The sequence below is a fragment of the Meleagris gallopavo genome, chromosome 1 (assembly GCF_905368555.1).
Source record: "Meleagris gallopavo chromosome 1, MGAL_WU_HG_1.1, whole genome shotgun sequence".
Classification (NCBI taxonomy): Eukaryota; Metazoa; Chordata; class Aves; order Galliformes; family Phasianidae; genus Meleagris; species Meleagris gallopavo.
The window spans coordinates 72,993,273-73,011,969 of NC_139404.1; positions in this window are offsets into that span (position 1 = coordinate 72,993,273).

The following is an 18,697-nucleotide window of genomic DNA, read 5'->3' on the forward strand; positions in this document are numbered from 1 at the left end:
TGAGCATCCCTTGATGATCTGAACACCAGCGACTGCTGATTTCTGCAGAGAATTGCCATTTCCATGCATTTTCACATTAAATCACATTAAAATGAGGCATAACTGTATGGTTGAAGAAAGCATATTGCTTCTATAGCTGTATCTTCTCTCAGATGTAAGTACGTATCCAGATTTGGAAATCTAAAAGCGTGAAACTGCTCAATTCACATTCAAGCTTGGCCTTCTTGCTGATTTTGGCAATATTTCTAGAGTTGCTTTGGCAAAATCTAAAGCACCAAATATCCCAATAAAAGTTGACAAAATTCAGTGTTAATAATTTCAAATAGAATCCATGCTCACCTGCAGTTCAGATTTATTCTCTATGAATAATTTCATTGAAGGAAATGGTGACAGCACCTGCAAATTATCGGGAAAATATTCTGATTCAATTTGTAATTTCTTCAGTGCAGCTTGAGACACTTCTCAGTGCTTCTTCCATCCTCATCTTCAATGTACTGTGGGACACATTGTACTGAGGAGTTTGATAGTGCTGTACAGATGGAGTGGTGATATCATTGGGCTTTTTCATTTCTACTTCCTATGAACATTTGCTTTATTCTTACATACCAGCTCTTTTTCAACATGTTTTAGACTAGAAATATTTTTCTTTTTTCAGGGGCAGAGGAAGAATCATTTCTTTTTTATTTCAGAAAAGACCTGACAAGTGAGTTTGTGTTGCTACTCAAAGAAAAAGCATTAAAAAAATAAAAAACAGAATCTGTGTTTAGCAAAGTAATTTGCATAAGCTGTACACTTTGTTCTTAGAGTTGGAACAGTTCTAACGTATGACAAATTCTTCTGTCCGGGCTGTCTTCCAAAATCATTTTAATCTACCCTGGCAAAAGAACTGAAGTCTGAGTTCTTCACTAATTAACAGCCTTCAGTAGAAGGGCCCCAGTTGAAATGCTGACACACTTAGTACACGCTTTATTTGTGAAAGGAGATACTGAGCTCATTTGATGGTGCCTCCTGCTCCATTATGCTGCGCAAAATTTTAAGTGGGGAAACAAAATTGGTACAGTCATGTCTTGTTAACATTCTGAGTTAATAGAACACTGAGTTTTTCCATTAAAAAAGGCATTATATTGGGAATTTCTTATTTTTGAATAACTTTAATAAGCAGAAAAATGATTAAAACCAAGACAGTTCATCAGTGAATACGAACTGACAATCACTGTTTTTATGAAGCATTATGGATTACCATAGCTGAGACTATATCTCACTAAGTACCTTCTGGAAGCACCAGAATAAATGCCAGTGTATCTTTTACATGAAACTAGAAATTACTGGAAAGGAAAGCCAGGAAAAAAAATAGCTGTCATGGTAACCCTGTAGAGTTCCTATAGAAGGTCCCATGAAAAAGTTTTCCATGCTAGATCCATTAAAGGATTCAGAGCTTTTAGGCATCCAAAGTGTTTCATGAAATGCAGAATCCTTGATCAAGAAAGGATCACAGAAAATAGCTTGTGGAGAGTCTGGCACATCAAAACATGGCAAAAGCTATAGGAGACATATAGGTAATCACCAGTACATAGGAAATGGTGTAATGCTAGACTCCTAGAGGAAAGTAACCCTGCTAGTGCCTCCCACCAGTGAAGGCTCTCTACTGGAGCCCTGCGCTTGAGCCAAGACAGCTCTTGCTTGCAAAGTCCAGCATTCCACAAGAGAGACAGCCTAGGCTGGGTGTGGATTCAGTTCCTGTTCTGTTGTGCTGTGATTTTCCATCTTTTAGCAGAACATCCTACCAAAGAGTTACATGTAAAAAGATCTTCTCTTCCAAAGATATTGAGTCAAATATTCACACTCTGCTTTGGAAATTGGAATGCGCAACTGCCTGGGATGAAAAGAGATCTGAACCTAACTCTTGACTATTTCATGAAAGTGCCCAGTATGAGGTAAGGAAAAAAACTGCTTTTCTGGCTTGTATGGAGTTTCAGCTAGAATTGTGCTTTGAAAAATTAGTTAGACTCAACTGTACAGCTGAACTACACAGAGAACTCCTGTGCATTGCAGTCATTCTGGTCAGGGAATTGAGTGAAGCACATCTATCCTGCCATAGATGTTCAGATGCTTAGTGAGCTGTAGGAAAACACTTGGGAGAGGCAGCAAAAGCATTTAGGCAGCTGCATGGTACTTAAGGAATTCAAGGAATCTCAGTCTCTGTCTAAGACTTTCCTTTTTGCTCCTTTGCAGTGACTTTTTACAGAAAAGGAAAAACAGGAAGAACAGGATTTTTTTTCTCAGGCATTCCTAAAGCATTCCTCTCATCAGGCCTCAATCTGCTTGCCTGTTGCGGCTTCACTCCTGAAAAGCAGGAATGTACTGATTCTGTAGGCCATGGTTTTCCCCAGCAAATAAGCTAGCAAATGCAATCAGCATTCTTTGTAAATCCTCATCTTTGCCTTAGGAGGAGAAATTTCAAGTCCATTTTCTATGAAGTTTAAATGTGAAGTTTCTACAAGCACAAATGCTCCAATATTTTCCCTTCCTGAGTACAGAAGAAAATTTCATCTTTCTTTTTTTCCATAAAATATTGGCTGTGTTGAATGCTAGTCACATGCTATCAGAAGAAAAACATCATGAATGCTTACATGTCCCTGTACTATCAGCCACGTGCTCCATCAATGGGAAACAAATGGTCCACTGAAACACAGCTGGCCTCAACACTCTACATACCAAGCAGATGCAAGCAGAATGCCCTAGGGAAATAAGAAACACAGTATATGTGATGTAAAAGGTTTACAGCTCAAGAATATCCTTTTGAAAGTCTAATGAATATCTCCAACACACACACAATTCAAATACATACCATGCATCAGAATACAAAACTGCAGATAATCTCTGAAGAGATCAAAGAAAGAAATACACTGACATCAATGTAATCATACAACCTCAGCTTATCATTGGCTTATCAAAGTGTCTCCAATCTCAGGATTTTCTGTGGAAACAGTAAAGGGAGATTTTTTTCTTAATTTTACACCTTCTGTTTGCTGCTCAAATAAACTTGTATGTTGGGTTTGATGTTTTTCTGTGTTTTGTGCTCAGCCTGACTTAGGCAAAATTCAGCATTCTTGCCACAAGGCTGGAAAAGGACTATTTAAACAGGCGGTAGTTCAAGTGACTAAAAAATACAGGCTTTTACATGGTGACTTTTGAAAAGATCTTTTTTCCTGATAATACCTTATGTGAGGTAATGATGTGAACTATCCAGTGAGAAGAATATTTAGAAGGAAAAAAAAAAAGGGAGGAGGGAGATGGAAAAAATCTCTCAGGCTTAGTCCTATAAAGCTGCTTTTCTGCATAGACCTTCCCAGTTATTTCACATTTTTCTTGGAAAAATCTTCTTTGATAGTTCCACCAAAAGTTGAGGTGGCAAAGGTCAGGCTATAGAGTTGAAGAGTATAACCTTATCCATTCTTCCTTCTCAATGAAGAAAACAGGTTGCCAGCTTCACTAGAAGACTGCTATGAGAGACAATGTCAAAAGCTTTGCTGAAGTCTATGTAGGCTACATCAACAGCCTTTCCTTCATCTATCACTCTTAGAAGATTAGGTTGGTAAAGCAGGACCTGTCTTGCACAGACACAGGCTGGTTGGGCCAGTTCCTCCAGTTGTCCCAAACATGCCATGTGATCTCACTCAAGATGATCATCTCCATTACCTTTCCTGGCACCAAGATCAGGCTGACAGAACCTTCCTGGATATGGAAGTCACACTGGTAAGCCTTCAGTCCTCTGGGACATCCCTGGTTGACTTGGAATGCTGATAGATGGCGGAAAGCAGTTTCGCAGTATCCTCTGTCAGCTCCCTCAGCACCCTTGGATGGATTTCATCCAGTTCCATGGACTAGAAGAAGTCCAGGCTGAGTAGTAGATCTCTAACTGTTTCCACCTGAACTGTGGGGGGTTTATTCTGCTCCCAACCAAGACTTCCAAGTCAGGGGCTGGAGCACCCCGAGGATAACTGATCTGAATTTTAAAGACAGGCGTAAAGAAGCCATCCTGTAAAGGATGGAGATTCTGCTTAGCCCTCCTCTTACTGTTGATGTATTTGTAAAAAAGTTTTTTGTTGCCCTCTACCCTAACAGCCAAGCCGAGTTCAAGGTGGGCTGTTGGCCCTTCTGATTTTCTCCCTGCACCTCCTAAGAGCTTCTTTGTACTCTCCCTGGGTTGCCCTTTCCTTCTTCCACAGGAAGAGGTAGATTCTCTTTTTCTCCTGGAGCCTCAGAAAAAGCTCTCTGTTCATCCACACTGGTCTTCTTCCCTGCTGGCTCATCTTGTGGCACAGGGGGATAGTCTGTTCCTGAGCCTTTAAAACTTCCTTCTTGAGAAACAGCCAGCCTTCTGGACCCCTTAATCCTTCAGGACTAAATCCCAAGGGACCCTCTCTATCAATATCCCGGCAGTTCAAAGTTCTCCCTCTGGAAGCCCAAGGCAGAAGTTCTGCTGTCCCTTCTCCTGACTTCACCAAGAATCAAGAACTCTAGCATTTCACGGTCACTCTGCCCAAGAAAGCTCCTGACTTCCACATCTCCCACCAGTCCTTCTCAGTTTGTAAACAGCAAGTCTTGTGGGGCACCCCCACCGGTAGGCTCTTGTCCTGGCTGCTCTACTGTATTTCCAGCATATATCAGGGAAGTTGAAGTCCCATGAGAACAGGGGCTGGTGATTACACAGCTTCTGCTAGCTGTTCATAGAATGCCTCATCTATCCCTTCATCCTGGTTAGACAGTCTGTAACAGACCCCCACCAGAACGTCCACCTTGTTGGCCCTCCCCACGGATCCTTACCCATAGAGATTCAAGCTCACCATTCCCAGCCCTGAGCTCTATTATATCAAAACACTCTCTAAATAGAGAGCCACATCATCACGCCTCCTTCCTTGCCTATTCCTTCTCAAAATCTGATAGCCATCCATTGCAACACTTCAGCTGTAGGAGCGATCCCACCATGTTTCTGTAATGGCAACTAAGTCACAGTTTGCCTGCTGCACAATGGCTTCCAGCTCCTGCTGTTTATTGCCCATGCTGTGTGCATTGGTGTAGATACACTTCAAATGAGCCCCTTGCCTCACCCCCAATGCCATCATCATTCCCCTCTGCTCATCCCTAGTGGGCCTGGTTTTATCCCCTTCACGCCTGGTTTAAAGTCCTCTCAACAAGCCCTTCCAGCTTGGGCTTCCTACTAGGATCCATTTCTTCCTTTGAGACTGGTCAGACCCATCAGCAGATATCATGCCAGGAGCCAATTAAATCATCCCATGGTCAAAAACACCAAAATTCTTGCAGTTGCACCACCCTCTCAACCATGTGTTTATGAGAACACCTGCTCCTCTCAGTATCCTTTCCTGATACTGAATGGACGGAGGAAAGGACATCAGGTACACCCACTCTGCCCACTAACTGTCCTAGTCCCTTGAAATCCTTTTTAATAGTCCTTCAGACATTTCTCAGCAGCTTCATTGCTGCTGGGCTGAACTATCAAGAAAGGGTAATAATCAGAGGGGAGAATCAGACTAGGACGTTCCCTAGAAATATCCCTGACATGGGTCCCAAGGAGACAGCACACTTCCTTACAGGTAAGGATGGGCTGCCATATAGGGCCTTCCATTCATCTCAGAAGGCAGTTGCCTATGACAGTCACTCTTCTTTTCTTCTTGGTGGAGGCAGTCTTGAGGTGTGCAGTTGATCATCTCACCCCAGTCAACCTCCCACCGTATCCTCATTCACCTCTCCTTCAAGTTCCAGAGCCTCAAACCTATCCCATAGGGTCACCTGGGGAACTGAGGTAGGTCAGGATGGGGGTTGCCTATGATGCTGATCTGGGATTTGCTTACACTCCTCTTATTCTCTTAAATCACCGCTCTCTGCTCGAGAATGGCAGGGCAGAGGATCTACCACTGTTTAGGGGGGAGGGGGAGGGGATCACCACAGCATCTTTTCTCAAATTCAGCAGAGTAACTCCACCAATCTGCTGCTTGCACTGTCTGATACTCCTTAATCTTTTTACCTTCTCCTTGAGCTCTACCACCACACTGAGAAGATCATCCACCTGTTCATACCTCACAGGTGGAATCCCTGCCATCCATCACTGACAGCATCAGGCTCAGGCACTCATTGCAGCCAGAGACTTGACTGCCACATTTTTAAGCAGGCATTCTGTTTGAGATGCCACATTCTTTTTTTTTTTAATTATTATTATTTTTTTTATTTCCCCCAGAGCTTTCTGCTGAACAGAGATCATGGCTAGACTTGTCCGGGAGGCTGCTGATAGGTTAGATGGTCTCCTGAGTAGGCAGAGACACTATGCCCTCCTTGCCCTTGCTCCTTGCAATTGGAATAACGATGAATAAATAAATAGATTCTAACAAATAACCAAATAGACTGGTGGAAGTGTGCAGTTGGGAGATAAAAGAAATGTGGGTGCAAAATTGTGAAACAGTAGAAAAGGAGGTTAAAGAATGGCCGGGGGGGGGTGGGGGTGGGGGGGCAGTGAGAGAATTGGGTAAACAAATGGTGAAAGAGAAACTGATCCGAAGCAGACACTTGACATTTTGAGACAATTTTGCCCTTCTACTGACCCAAGCAGAGAAAGAGGTCAAAAGGCTAAGCAAAGCTTTCCCCAGACTGGTGATTGAATGAGTGCTAATACCACCCTGACCTGGTCACTGGCTCTCTACTAGCTCTGATTCCGGAGAGTGAGCTCCCATAATGCATTTAGTTGTGTGATCTGTAGGGCACTGTGATGAAGGCAAATCTCTCTTTAAAAATCTAACAGAATGGTAGCTTCATCACACCAGCATGCCATCCTTCACCGGTCCTTGAGGGGTCATCTTTGACCTGCACTAATGTAAACCTACTAAAATCTTCTGGTGTGTCTGAGGCACAACTACCTTTGGCAGTATATCAGTGTCAAATATTTATCCATTAAGATAAAACAAAAAGATAATTTCCAGGTCTTTAACTTCACTTGTGGCAAAAGGACAGATAAACTTTAAAAGCTTACCAGTAACAGCTAAATGACTTAGAATATTTTGACAGAATATGAAGTATATGGAGATGGCTGAAGCTCATGGTTTTTAAAGCCAATGGAAAGATTTCTGTCTCTCAGTGCTGAACTGGTCTGCAATAGACTGGATGCAATTCAACTGAGGCCCACAGTTTCCAGAAGTTGCTACCAACCAATGGCTATTCTGTGACTCCTATCAAGTGAAAAAATGGTTGAAGTAATACATTTAGTGATAAGTGACTGCAGACAAAACATTTTATGTTTTTCAAAGAGGTCTGTGGTCAAACACCAGGAAAGGAAGACTGAAGGCAGAAATGAATGTACACATCCCCTCTACAGAGGAATCAGGAAGAACAGTGAAATGAATGCATACTGACAGTGTTTTCTGTAAAGTTTTTCATCCAGAATACTGCAGGCTGAAGTCACTGTCTCTCTCTCAGGCTGACTCTTTTCACTGACAGTGAACTGCTGCTTTAAAATAAAAACCCAGGAATCGACTTACAAACACTACATTGCCAAACACTGTGATTTCTCAGAAATTGCTCTCACTGTATCTTTTGTGTAAAATATTGCCTAAGGAATCCTTGTGCAGTTATGAACTATTATGCTTGCTGCAGTATTAAAGTTTTTAACTCTAAGTTAAAAGTTAATACTACATTTTTAATGGGAAACCAAAGTATTTCCTTGAGATCTCTTCTGAAATCTTTTGTTATGAACCACTTTTTTTTCCCTCAGGTTTAGTTGAAAAAAGTACTAATGAGACTCTTGAGGAATGCATTATTATTCAGCCACTCTATCACTATTTAGACTATACACTAACATTTTCTTTCCTAATTGGTTAGGCAGACTAACAGAACTGGAATATGTTACCTACAGAAATTGGAATTTTTAATTTAGGAGACTTTAAAGCAGGGACCAAGCAAATGTTTACGAGGAACAGTTCAGACAGCGATGATCCTATTGTGGAGCAGGGACATCTCCATGGAAAATAAATCTTCAGGAGACCTGGTTCTGTGCCTACAGATAGGAAGGAGTGCTAGCCTGGAACATGCTGAACTGGGGAAGGTATATAGTAAGATTCAAACTAAGGTTTAAGAAAATATACATATGAGATGAATAACCGCAAATGAAAGATGACAAAAATAACACAGTCATTTGAAATGTAGGCTGAAAATAAAACAGGATTCGGTTTGGAAAATGTATGCTAACATACTCGGGGAAACAATCAAAAATACTATCCTCAGGGGGAAAGGAAAATCTGGAAATCATTTATATTACAAAGGAGTCTTCTGGCTGATTGAGGACGGTGAATTAGATGGCCGTATTTAGAGTACAATTGTAATGGATGGAGCCCAGCTGAGACTTCCAAATTTAAGTTCGCTGCTGCCACAGCTGAGGACCACAAATACTCACAGTAGCCTTCTACCAACTAGCTTTGGGAATAAGTTTGGTGCTGAGTCCCTGAAGTTTCACCACCACCATCAGCCAGCTCTCCATACAGAGACTGTGGTAGCTGGTTGCACAGTGTTTTTCAAAAGTATGAATAAGTTAACAGACATTCTTCTACTTCACTCCAATTCTGTGTAGTAAGGAATCTGAACAACAAGGATTCTTATATCTTATTACTATACATTAAAAATCCTGTTGTTGGCTTCTATTGACACAGAATTGTACCAGTAATGAAGAGTCAAAACTGAGATCAACTGGAAGAAAAAAAACTAGGCAATAAGGAGGGGAAGAAGTCAGATGATGAGATAAATCACAGAAAGCACACAGAAAAAAAAAATAAATCACAGAGTGGCTTGAGTTGTAGGGATCTTAAAAATCCTCTAGTTCCAATCACCCTGCCATGTTTGTGTTTGTTGTTTCTTCTTCCAGCTATTCCAATTGGGTGTCTTCCATTGACTCCTGATATCTCTTGTCTGTTTGGTAGGAAACAGAAGGTAATGTTTCCAAAAGAAGAAACCTACAATCTGAGGAGCCTATCTTTGAGCTCTATTACAGATGATAGACCAATCATTCCATTTTTCTGTGCTGCCATCCACTAGATCAGACAGTAAATCACATTCCTTATCCTGCTTGGTCTTGAACACCTCCAGGAGTGGAGGCATCCACCACTTCTCTGGGCAACCTGTTCCAGCACCTCACCAACCTTCGGAGTGAAAAATTTCCCCCTAATATCTAACCTAAATCTCCCATTTTTTTTAGTTGAAAGCCATTCCCCTTCATCCTATCACTATCACACTGTATAAAAAGTCAGCCTCCTTCCTTATCATAATCTTCTTTTAAGTCCTTTTAAGGCTGCAGTGAATTCTCCCAGAGTCTTCTCCAGGCTGAGCAACCCCAACTCCCTCAGATTTTCTTCCAGGCTGCAAGCATACGCTTCTGTTTCATATCCAGTTTTCATCCACAGAACTCTCCAACTCTTCACAGCTGCTCTCAATGACTTCTTCCAGTAAGTACACACATCTGGGACTGCCCCAACACAAGTGCAATACCTTGCACTTGGCCTTGTTCAACCTCATTAGGTCAATGAAGGCCCACTTCTCAAACTAGTCCAGGTCTTATTGGATGGATTAGAACTAGCAAATGGAAATAAAAATCAACAAAACAGAACTCCAACTGCAAATACTGACAATCTGTTTTTTTTTTTTTTTTTCCCCCCAGTTCTAGTAAATTACTAGACAAACTTTCACCTTGCCTTGTCTACCTTCTACAGTTACCTTCTCTACCCTTCTGCTTACATGGGGATTTAAAGTCATCGGAGAAAATTCCTTCTCTACCTGCCAGAATGACCAATTTGAACTCTGGACCCTTCCTTATATTAGGAATTTTAAACTGTGGAAAGACATGCTGACAGAAATACCACACCTCACCTGATATAATGTTGGCAGCAACTTTTTACCTAGTTAGAAAGAACAACATTTCAGACTATTATTTCTTCAAATTCTAGGAGTAATAATTTTTTTCCAATCTGTCAGGAGTAAACTCGTCAACTCCTACCATAAACACAAGTCCAAGCACAGTCCAACTGTAAAGGAATTTATAACAGCTGATGGCAACAGATGGGGATGTCTGTGCTTTTTCTGCATGTTATCTACAGTCTCCCATAGTAAACCCATTTGTACTTACATGCAGGAGTTACATGCCTTTTTTACCAGACTGAAAGAATAGCTTGTTTCTCTCTGCCCCGGTACTCACTTTACTTTTGTTGTTTCTTTTTCTATCTGTTCCAATTGGATGTTTCCTGCTGGCTTCTGACAAGCCTGTCTACTTGGTAAGAAACAGAAGGTAAGGTTTCCAAATGATGCAACCTACAATCTGAAGAGCATGTCTCTGAGTTCTGTTACAGATAATAGCCACAGAGTAAAATAATCATTCCATGTATCTTGTTGTTGATACTATATCTCCATCCAAAACAAGAGTTAATAAGGCTTCCCTGTTTTAACTACATCACGCACTGAGATGAGATAATCAGCTATACTGGCAAATTAGGTTGATCTCTGTGGTCCTCCTGTTATTTTTCACAAAAGTCTTCCTGTTTGCTGTGAAAGGGATTTTGTTATCTAATTTTTCTTGTTTTCTATCATTGTATTTTATGAACAAACGGAGCCATCAGAACCCCACCATCTGTTGGTGGGCTTCAGATTAAACACAGAGAAGCTGAGCTGTACAAGACCATTTATTTGATTCACTGTGGAAGATCCTCTCTGAGGGCCTTCAGTGGTGGAAAAAGCAGCACCGCTACTGGCATAAGCTATGCCAGTTGTCTGCTGAGAAATTTTGGACTGGCAAAGTCTGCTCAGGCAGAGGCTCAGGCTGAGAAGATAAAGTCAGCTCACTCAACACACGTGCACCCTCCCCATTCACAGTCCCTGTTCTGGAATAGAAACCTGCTAGTGTGAAGAGGGCCAGCTTCTTTACTGAATTCAGCTGAGCCCTTACAGATTTAATACCAGCAAAAACAAGATCAAACTTGGACAAAATACACTAGTAGGCCACAAGACAAACTTGATTCGCTGACTTTCTTTATAACTTTCTTGTATATACACTGGCTGTGTAAAATAAGAGAAATGGCCGACTGGGATGAACTGTGAAGTACACAGCTATAGGTCCTGATGATGGGTTGTGATTACAGTTTGTTTCTTAAAGGTGTGAAAAAGGATCACAAATGTGAGCGTAGGCACTGACTGTAGCAGTGTGCTGAAAACACATCTCACTTGATCTTCATTGTCACTCCTTGGTCTCTTTCAGTGCTGTTTTCCTCGCTTCTGCTTTCTACTGAATATTTATGTTTCAGATTATACTTTAAAACTTTGATTCCGTTTTTTAAAAAATTCTGTCTTTCCAGTATTAGACATTATATTATTCATTTTCTTCCAATACAGTATGCAGTCTCTCCTGATAATGTAAAATTATTATTTTTTTTTCTGGCTCATATTCTATGTGCTCACTGGTCTTTTTCTTACTGGCATTATCTGGAATATTCAACAACACGCTATTTACTACTTTCTAGATTATTTGAAATCCCTCTTATTTTCCAGTCCCTATATTTGTGTCACAATATGCTTTCCCTGGATCTGATTTTTATGATACCACTATACACATTTCCGCGTAACAGACTACTCACTACAGAAGAAAAATCTTCGTTGGTTTGACATTGATCTTGAACTTACAAATACTTTCAAGTGCAAATTAAAGCGTTAAGTCTAATGAATGCTAAAACCATGGATAGCACTTGCTGGGGAATGAGTGCTGGTCAAAATGTATGAATGATGGGGGGGTTTGCTGCAACCCCTGGGTTGCTCCAGAGATCATGGAGTTTGCCTTTGCTTGGGTGGTTTTTTTTTTTTTTTTTTTGCCATTTTCTCACACCTTCCATGAGAAATTATCAAATGGAGAACTGAATCAAGCTGTATTGCATTCAGCATGTACTGCACAGTAAAAACTTGAGATAAAGAGCTTAGAACCTGAATTTTGCCTGAAGAAAGATACTCAGGTATTGATCAAGGTACTAAAGAGGTAGCTTTTACAACCAACATTTTTTTAGACAGATTTCTTGAGTTTTTGCGTTTTTTTTTTTTTGTGGGGGGGGAGATTGTGTACACATGTATTCTTAATTCAAATGTTTGCCAACCAGGAACTGTGCAACTAATAACTACCTCCTACAAAACAGCAGTGTATATATGAGTTAGAAACAGTGATGCTCTGCTAAGTGCTTGTCTGACATCAGTACTCCATGCCTAAGAACTACAGAACCACAGAATTGCAGGAGTTGGAAGGGACCTCTGGAAATCATCTAGTCCTTCTCACCTGCTAAAGCAGGTTCCTTATTTTAGGTTTCACAAGTAAGCACCCAAATAGGTCTTCAATATTTCCACAGGAGATTCCACAACCTCTCTCGGCAACCTGTTCCAGTGTTCTGTCAACCTTACTGTGAGGAAGTTCTTCCTCATGTTAGTACAGAACTTCCTATACTAAAGTATCAGGCCATTATTCCTTGTCCTACCACTGTGCACCACTGTGGGAAGAGCCTGGCCTCATCCATTTGTCTTCCATCTCCCTTTAAATATTTATAAACATTTATCAGACACTCTCGCAGTCTCCTTTCCCCCAGGATGAACAGACTCAGGTTACTCAGATGCAATGCTTTCTAATTTTTTTCCTGAATCAGCCTCAAGAATAAAAGAAAATGGAAATGCATAATGATTCATTATCTACACCATGTTCCTTGATATAAACATTCTTCCCACGTCTAAGAATTGTGTTTGAGTACCAGGTGAAATTATGATAGGTCTTAGCCAGTATGTATACTGAAGTCAATGGCATGTTACCCACAGTAGCAACTTGTGCCACTTTTGACATAAAATGTGTACATTACCATGGGCAAAAGGTAGATGTTTATGAGTTTATTAAACTCATCTTACTATTTCCATGGAGGGTGCTCCACTAACAATGACTACAACTACCTAAAGGTTGCAGATCCTATTACAGACTCATTTTTGAGGACGCTTCTAAACTAAGGTTAGATTAAAAGCTTTAAGTCCCTACCTCTCTGTGGCTTTTATTTCTTACCATCTGCATGGCAAAAGAAGGCAATGATAGAGCCTGTGAGTAGGACACAGCATATAATAAAGAAGAAAAATTGACTCATGCCTTCCAACATCCAGTGACAGCTCAAGAGAAGTGCTATCTCTATCCAGAGAGGCTGCTCCCTCAGCTGCTAACCCTTAAATGAAGGCGAGGAGAGGTACATCCAGGTTTCACCCATTCCTGTCACTCAGGTGCATTGCTTGCACCTGAGCTCCTTAAGTTAGCCACACCTTTTCACCTGGTGCTTAACCATTGGTTCAGGCTGCGACCTCACCCACTGCACCTCCACCCCTTCACAGCATGAAACAATGCTTGAACAGGTTAATTTTTTTCCCTGCTGCCTTATCTTACAGTACATAGGAACATCCTGTTCCTGTGCCTTTAAGAATAATGTCCTGCCTTTCTGGATGCTTCTGCCCTTAATGACCATCTCCTAAGGAGTTCTGCCAATCAGTGTCTTAAATAGTCCACAGTCTGGCCTCCAGAAGCCCAAGGTAGCTGTTTTTCTGACTTCCTTCCTGATTTAACTAAGAATCAAGAACTCTGTCATTTTATGGTCACTATGCCCAAGATGGCTTTCAACTACCACATCTCCCACCAGTCCTTCTCTGTTTACAAACAGCAGATCTAGCAGGGCACCTTCCCAGAGCCTCTCTTACCAGTCTTTCTTAGGAAGTTATCTTCCAAATGCTCCAGGAACCTCCTAAACTGCTTCCTCTCTGCTGTATTGTATTTCCAGCAAATGTCTGGTAAGTTAAAGTCCCTCAAGAGAACAAGGGCTAGCAATTGTGAGATTTCCACCAGCTGCTTGTAGAATGCCTCTTCATCCTGGTTGAGCCGTCTATGATAGACACCTACCAGGATAACAGCCTTGTTGGTCTTTGCCATATTCCTTATTCATAAGGACTTGACTTTATCATTCCCAGCACTAAACTCTACAGTACCAAAACACTACCTAATATAGAGAGTCACCTCACTGCCTCTCCTTCCTTATCTATCACTTTCGAAGAGCTTATAGCTATCAACTACAGCACTCTAGTCATGATAATCCCACTATGTTTTGGTGATGTAACTATACCATAGCTTTCTTGCTTAGAATGGCTTCTACCTTATGTTGTTTGCTGCCCATTCTGCATGTATTAACGTAGATGCACTTCAACTGGGCAACTGGTCTCACTCCTAATCCTGGCATGCTGCACTCAAGCTAATATCTAGCAAGCCTAATTTTTATTCCCTTCTCCCTTCAAATCTAGTTGAAAGCCCTCTCAGTGAGCCCTGCCAATTCCAGGGCTAGAATCCTTTTCCCTCTTTGAGGAAAATCCTTCATATTCAAGCCCCCACATACAGGAAAGGAACCTTTACAGTTTTTCTGGTGAGAAACCACGACACTGTTGACAGCTTTGAAAGAACTAGTCTAGATTTAACCTAGGTCTAACTTCAAGTTGAAATTATTTCAATTGATTTACAGTCAAAATCTTAATTCAAACCCTCCTGGCTTGTGCTAATGATAATACCATTAAAGAACACGATCTGAAAAAGAATGCAGTGGTTTATTTTATCTGATAAGAAACATGCATGTGTCAGATGAGGAATTCTGTGTCTCAGTTCCCTGTACATGCTTACCCAATTTACAGTACAAGAAACAGAAGAATTTTGTCTTCCCCTATTAAGGCAATAAATTGCTTACTGCAAAGCAGCAGTAACTACCATTTGTAAGCAATTGAGATGTTCCTACACTCAAGGAAAGACAGATCTAGAACTGAGCTACAATAAGAACCCAAGTTTGTGTTCCACACTTGCAAACATCTAGTATTTAGTAACACAATGCATACTTTATTTTCTTATGGAAATTTACCAAGGAAAAGGTGTATCTTAAAAATATTTATCAGACACAAACCTCTTTCCTGATTTCTTGTGGTTTTTTTTTCCCCCTACATGCAGACATGCACACAAAAATAATTAAAAGAAACACTTTTTTTAACCATCCAACTCTCTTATTTCTTTCCTCCAAGAATATAACAACCTATTTTACAGAGCTCTCTGTTGACTAATCAGAAAGTATCATCAGATATTGGTGAGTGAAAAAAAAATAAAAATCAAGACAGACATAAATATGAAAATAATTATTTACCAGAGAAAAGTCAGAATTTAATTTGGTAGTCTTAACTTTCGAGTTTATAGACGGGTTCACACTGAAACTGGAGTTTTTCAGAGAAAATGAAGGTCTTTCAAAAATCTGTCTCAGTGAAAATATAAGCCTTAAAAATATAGGATGAGCTTGCAACTTTTAATTTATGCAGCTGAAAATATTACACAGACTTCTGAAGCACAAATTCTTTATTTCCAGAAAACATATCTTTTGGAGATGAACGGTAATTAAGTTTTTGAAATAAAATTGTAAGATATCTTGGTGAATGGCAACACTAGTATCCTAATTTACTAACTTTTATTTTTTTAGGAATATCAAAATGCACTTGAGAACAGCACATGTTAAGTACCACAATATCATTAATTTTTATAAATCTTGTTAGAAACCAAAATAATTACTAAGGAATGCCAAAAAAGAGGCAGGACAAGGTAGCAAAAAGTGAACAAAAAGTGAACCTGTCAAATTCTCTTCTCTGCTGTTGGAAAAAAGTAATGGCTTAGATGTGCTGGAGGCCCCATTCCTGAAAATGTTCAACACCAGGCTGGACCAGGCTCTGAGCAACCTGCCAGAGCAATAGATCTCCATGTTCACTACAAGGGTGTTGAACTAGATGATCTATAAAGGTCCTATACAATTAATGAATATACAGATGATATAGCGTATCTGAGAGCTTGGCTTATGTAGTAGTTATACTAGAGCAGAAAAGAAGGACACTCACCCTACCCTAGACTTGTATGGGAAACTCCAGTGGAGCGGATATCCAGAAGAGATCCTTCCCCACTGGTGGTCAGCTCTTATATGTGTGTAGGAGAGGTGGAGCCAGGCTCCACCCCTTCCTGCAGCACAGCTGAATTGCCTTCACCTGTGCTCCCGTGGCTGACTTACTGCTCGCCTCAGGTGATCAATCAGAGGTTCAGGCCGTGATTCAGCAGTCCTCATACAGTTCCCTACCAATTCTAAGGATTTCATAATTCTTTGTAGACAATCAGCTGGCTTTAACCAGGGTTTTATTTAGTCACTGAAGTCATATATTCCAAAATGTCCAGAATTTTTGCACTGAGATACTATATACTTTCTGAGTTGCAGAAGGAATAGCAATGACATGTTGTTTTGCAGAGATAGCATCCGTTTTCTTAAATATCACAGTGTCTTTTTCTATACCAACCATAATCCAAATACTAACTGCTTTTCATGCTATGTAAGATACCTTCAGGCCAATGCTCTTATGTTCATCTTTCTTGAGAGGAACTTTCTGTTTTTTTTTATTGTTTGCATGTTTGTTTTCAATTAAAAAAAAAAAACAACAGACATGTAACAGTTTCAATTATTACAAAGTATAAACCAAAACATAATTAACTAAGCAGATGCTATATCATTAGTATTATTCATGAACAGGCACTATATCATCAGTGTTATTCAATAGCGTTGAGAACAAGTTATACTGCACAGTTTTTAATGCTCCAAATCCTGTAGAGTCTTATGCTGATAGTTAATTTAACAGTTTGCATATTTTTTGATGTTTTCCTGTTGATTTCAGTGGAACTGTACTGTAAATGTTCACATTTGAAAGAGAATGCTATACAACATATGCTGTCTCATCCTACTGCATTTATTGTTATTGTATTATATCACAAAAAGCCACAAAATTTCTAATCTCTAGTATTACTGCTGCAGAATGATGATGATTTTTGGTAGGAAGTCTTGGCTATAGATACAGTGAAATAGAGAAAGATTGTCAACTGCACAGCTGTTCTCTTTTCTGTTGATTTTTTCATTTTTTTTAATGCTACAAAAATCATCTAAGATCAGTAGCCAGGAGGGGAATTTAAATTTTCTTTTATGCTTTTAGTCATTTGACACACATTTTTGATAGTCTTCTCTATAATTTCTTGTTCAACTTCCTACATCAATCATTTCATATTCCTAAAGTTAGGAGAAAATGCTAACAAATTGAAATACAAAATGATTAGGAAGACTCAAAAACAGATACACTGCCTGTAATTCTTTTCATTCGCTTTATTTTGAAATAACTGATTTTCAAGTTGGCTGTGTCTCTTTAAATCAGAAAAAAACCCCACCCAGCTGAATTCATTCCACCCAGAGTTTGATTGCTTCAATCCTACCTGACTGTAAAAGAAAAACAGTTCTGTCAGTGTAATTGAGCAGTAGGATAAATGGAAACAAAAGACCCCGAGACGTCTTGCTGTCATTGAGCCAACCATCATTCAATTCAATTTACGCAGTGAGTCAATCTCTCACCAGATAAGGCAACTGAAAGAGTTGCTGGCAATTAAGATTTATGTATCCAATATAACACATAGAAGGCATTCTATATGATATATTCTATATGATAATTGCTTGAAGCAGTGTTGTGCAGATCCTGAATCTGACCAAACATTGAACCTGAACAACAGAAAAAGTTCCCCAATCAGCAAACCAGAGCAGAGTGCTCATGAATCTCAGGGACAAATACAGCCAATGACTGATTAGAGATCTTACCCAGAAAGCTTACTTCTCTTGACTCAAACTCATCTGTCTGACACAGCCAACTGTGCAGCTCCTCATTCCTGTCTTAATTAAAAGAGCACAAATGTCTTCCTGGGCTAGCCAGACCACGATGAGTATGTACACATGGTTCAGTCTAACAGAGTACAAAAAACAAAAACCAAACCAAAACAAAGAACAAAAAGAACATTGAAGAGAAAAATGGGCTTGAACTGGCTGCAAACCACATATTGCTTCTCAGTAACTGAGGATGCCTAACACCATGATGGGGAGCATGATATAGAAACCCTTAATGAGAAACACATCTGTATTTTGATTCAGCTGTATCTTGTATGTGTAATTTCTACTTATGATTTAAGTACATTCTGCTGAATAAAATCCCATGTAACATCATATAACTTCAGATAAGTAAGTCTAGTATTACATATGAAAACCTCAATATGTGGAATATCAAAAAGTACCTAGATAGAGACAAATGAACTCTGATATTCAGGCAGATGTGCCGAGAGAGGTCCAGGACAGTGCAAGTATCAGCTATCCCTCAGCTTGCACCCAATATCTACTGGAAAGACAAAAGATGTAGATGCTCACTGTTTTTCCACTGTTACCATTGGAGCAAAGAAGCCACAATTTCATCCACAATGCAATGTGAGGTCCTCACTTGGAGCTCCAGGCGATGTGGTTGGTGTACGCTCTTATCTTTTCCTTCCCATGACACATCTGTCTCAGAGGCCTCACATTTGTGTCTAACATCAATTTCAACAGAGGCTGAATTTAATATGCCATACCTTTCAGTTTATCTAAGAACAGTCTTTTATGTGTGAGTACTAAAAATTTTTGTTTATCTGGATCTTAACATGAGATTGTCACATCATCTTTCCCAAAAAGAAAAAAATATTTGTGGG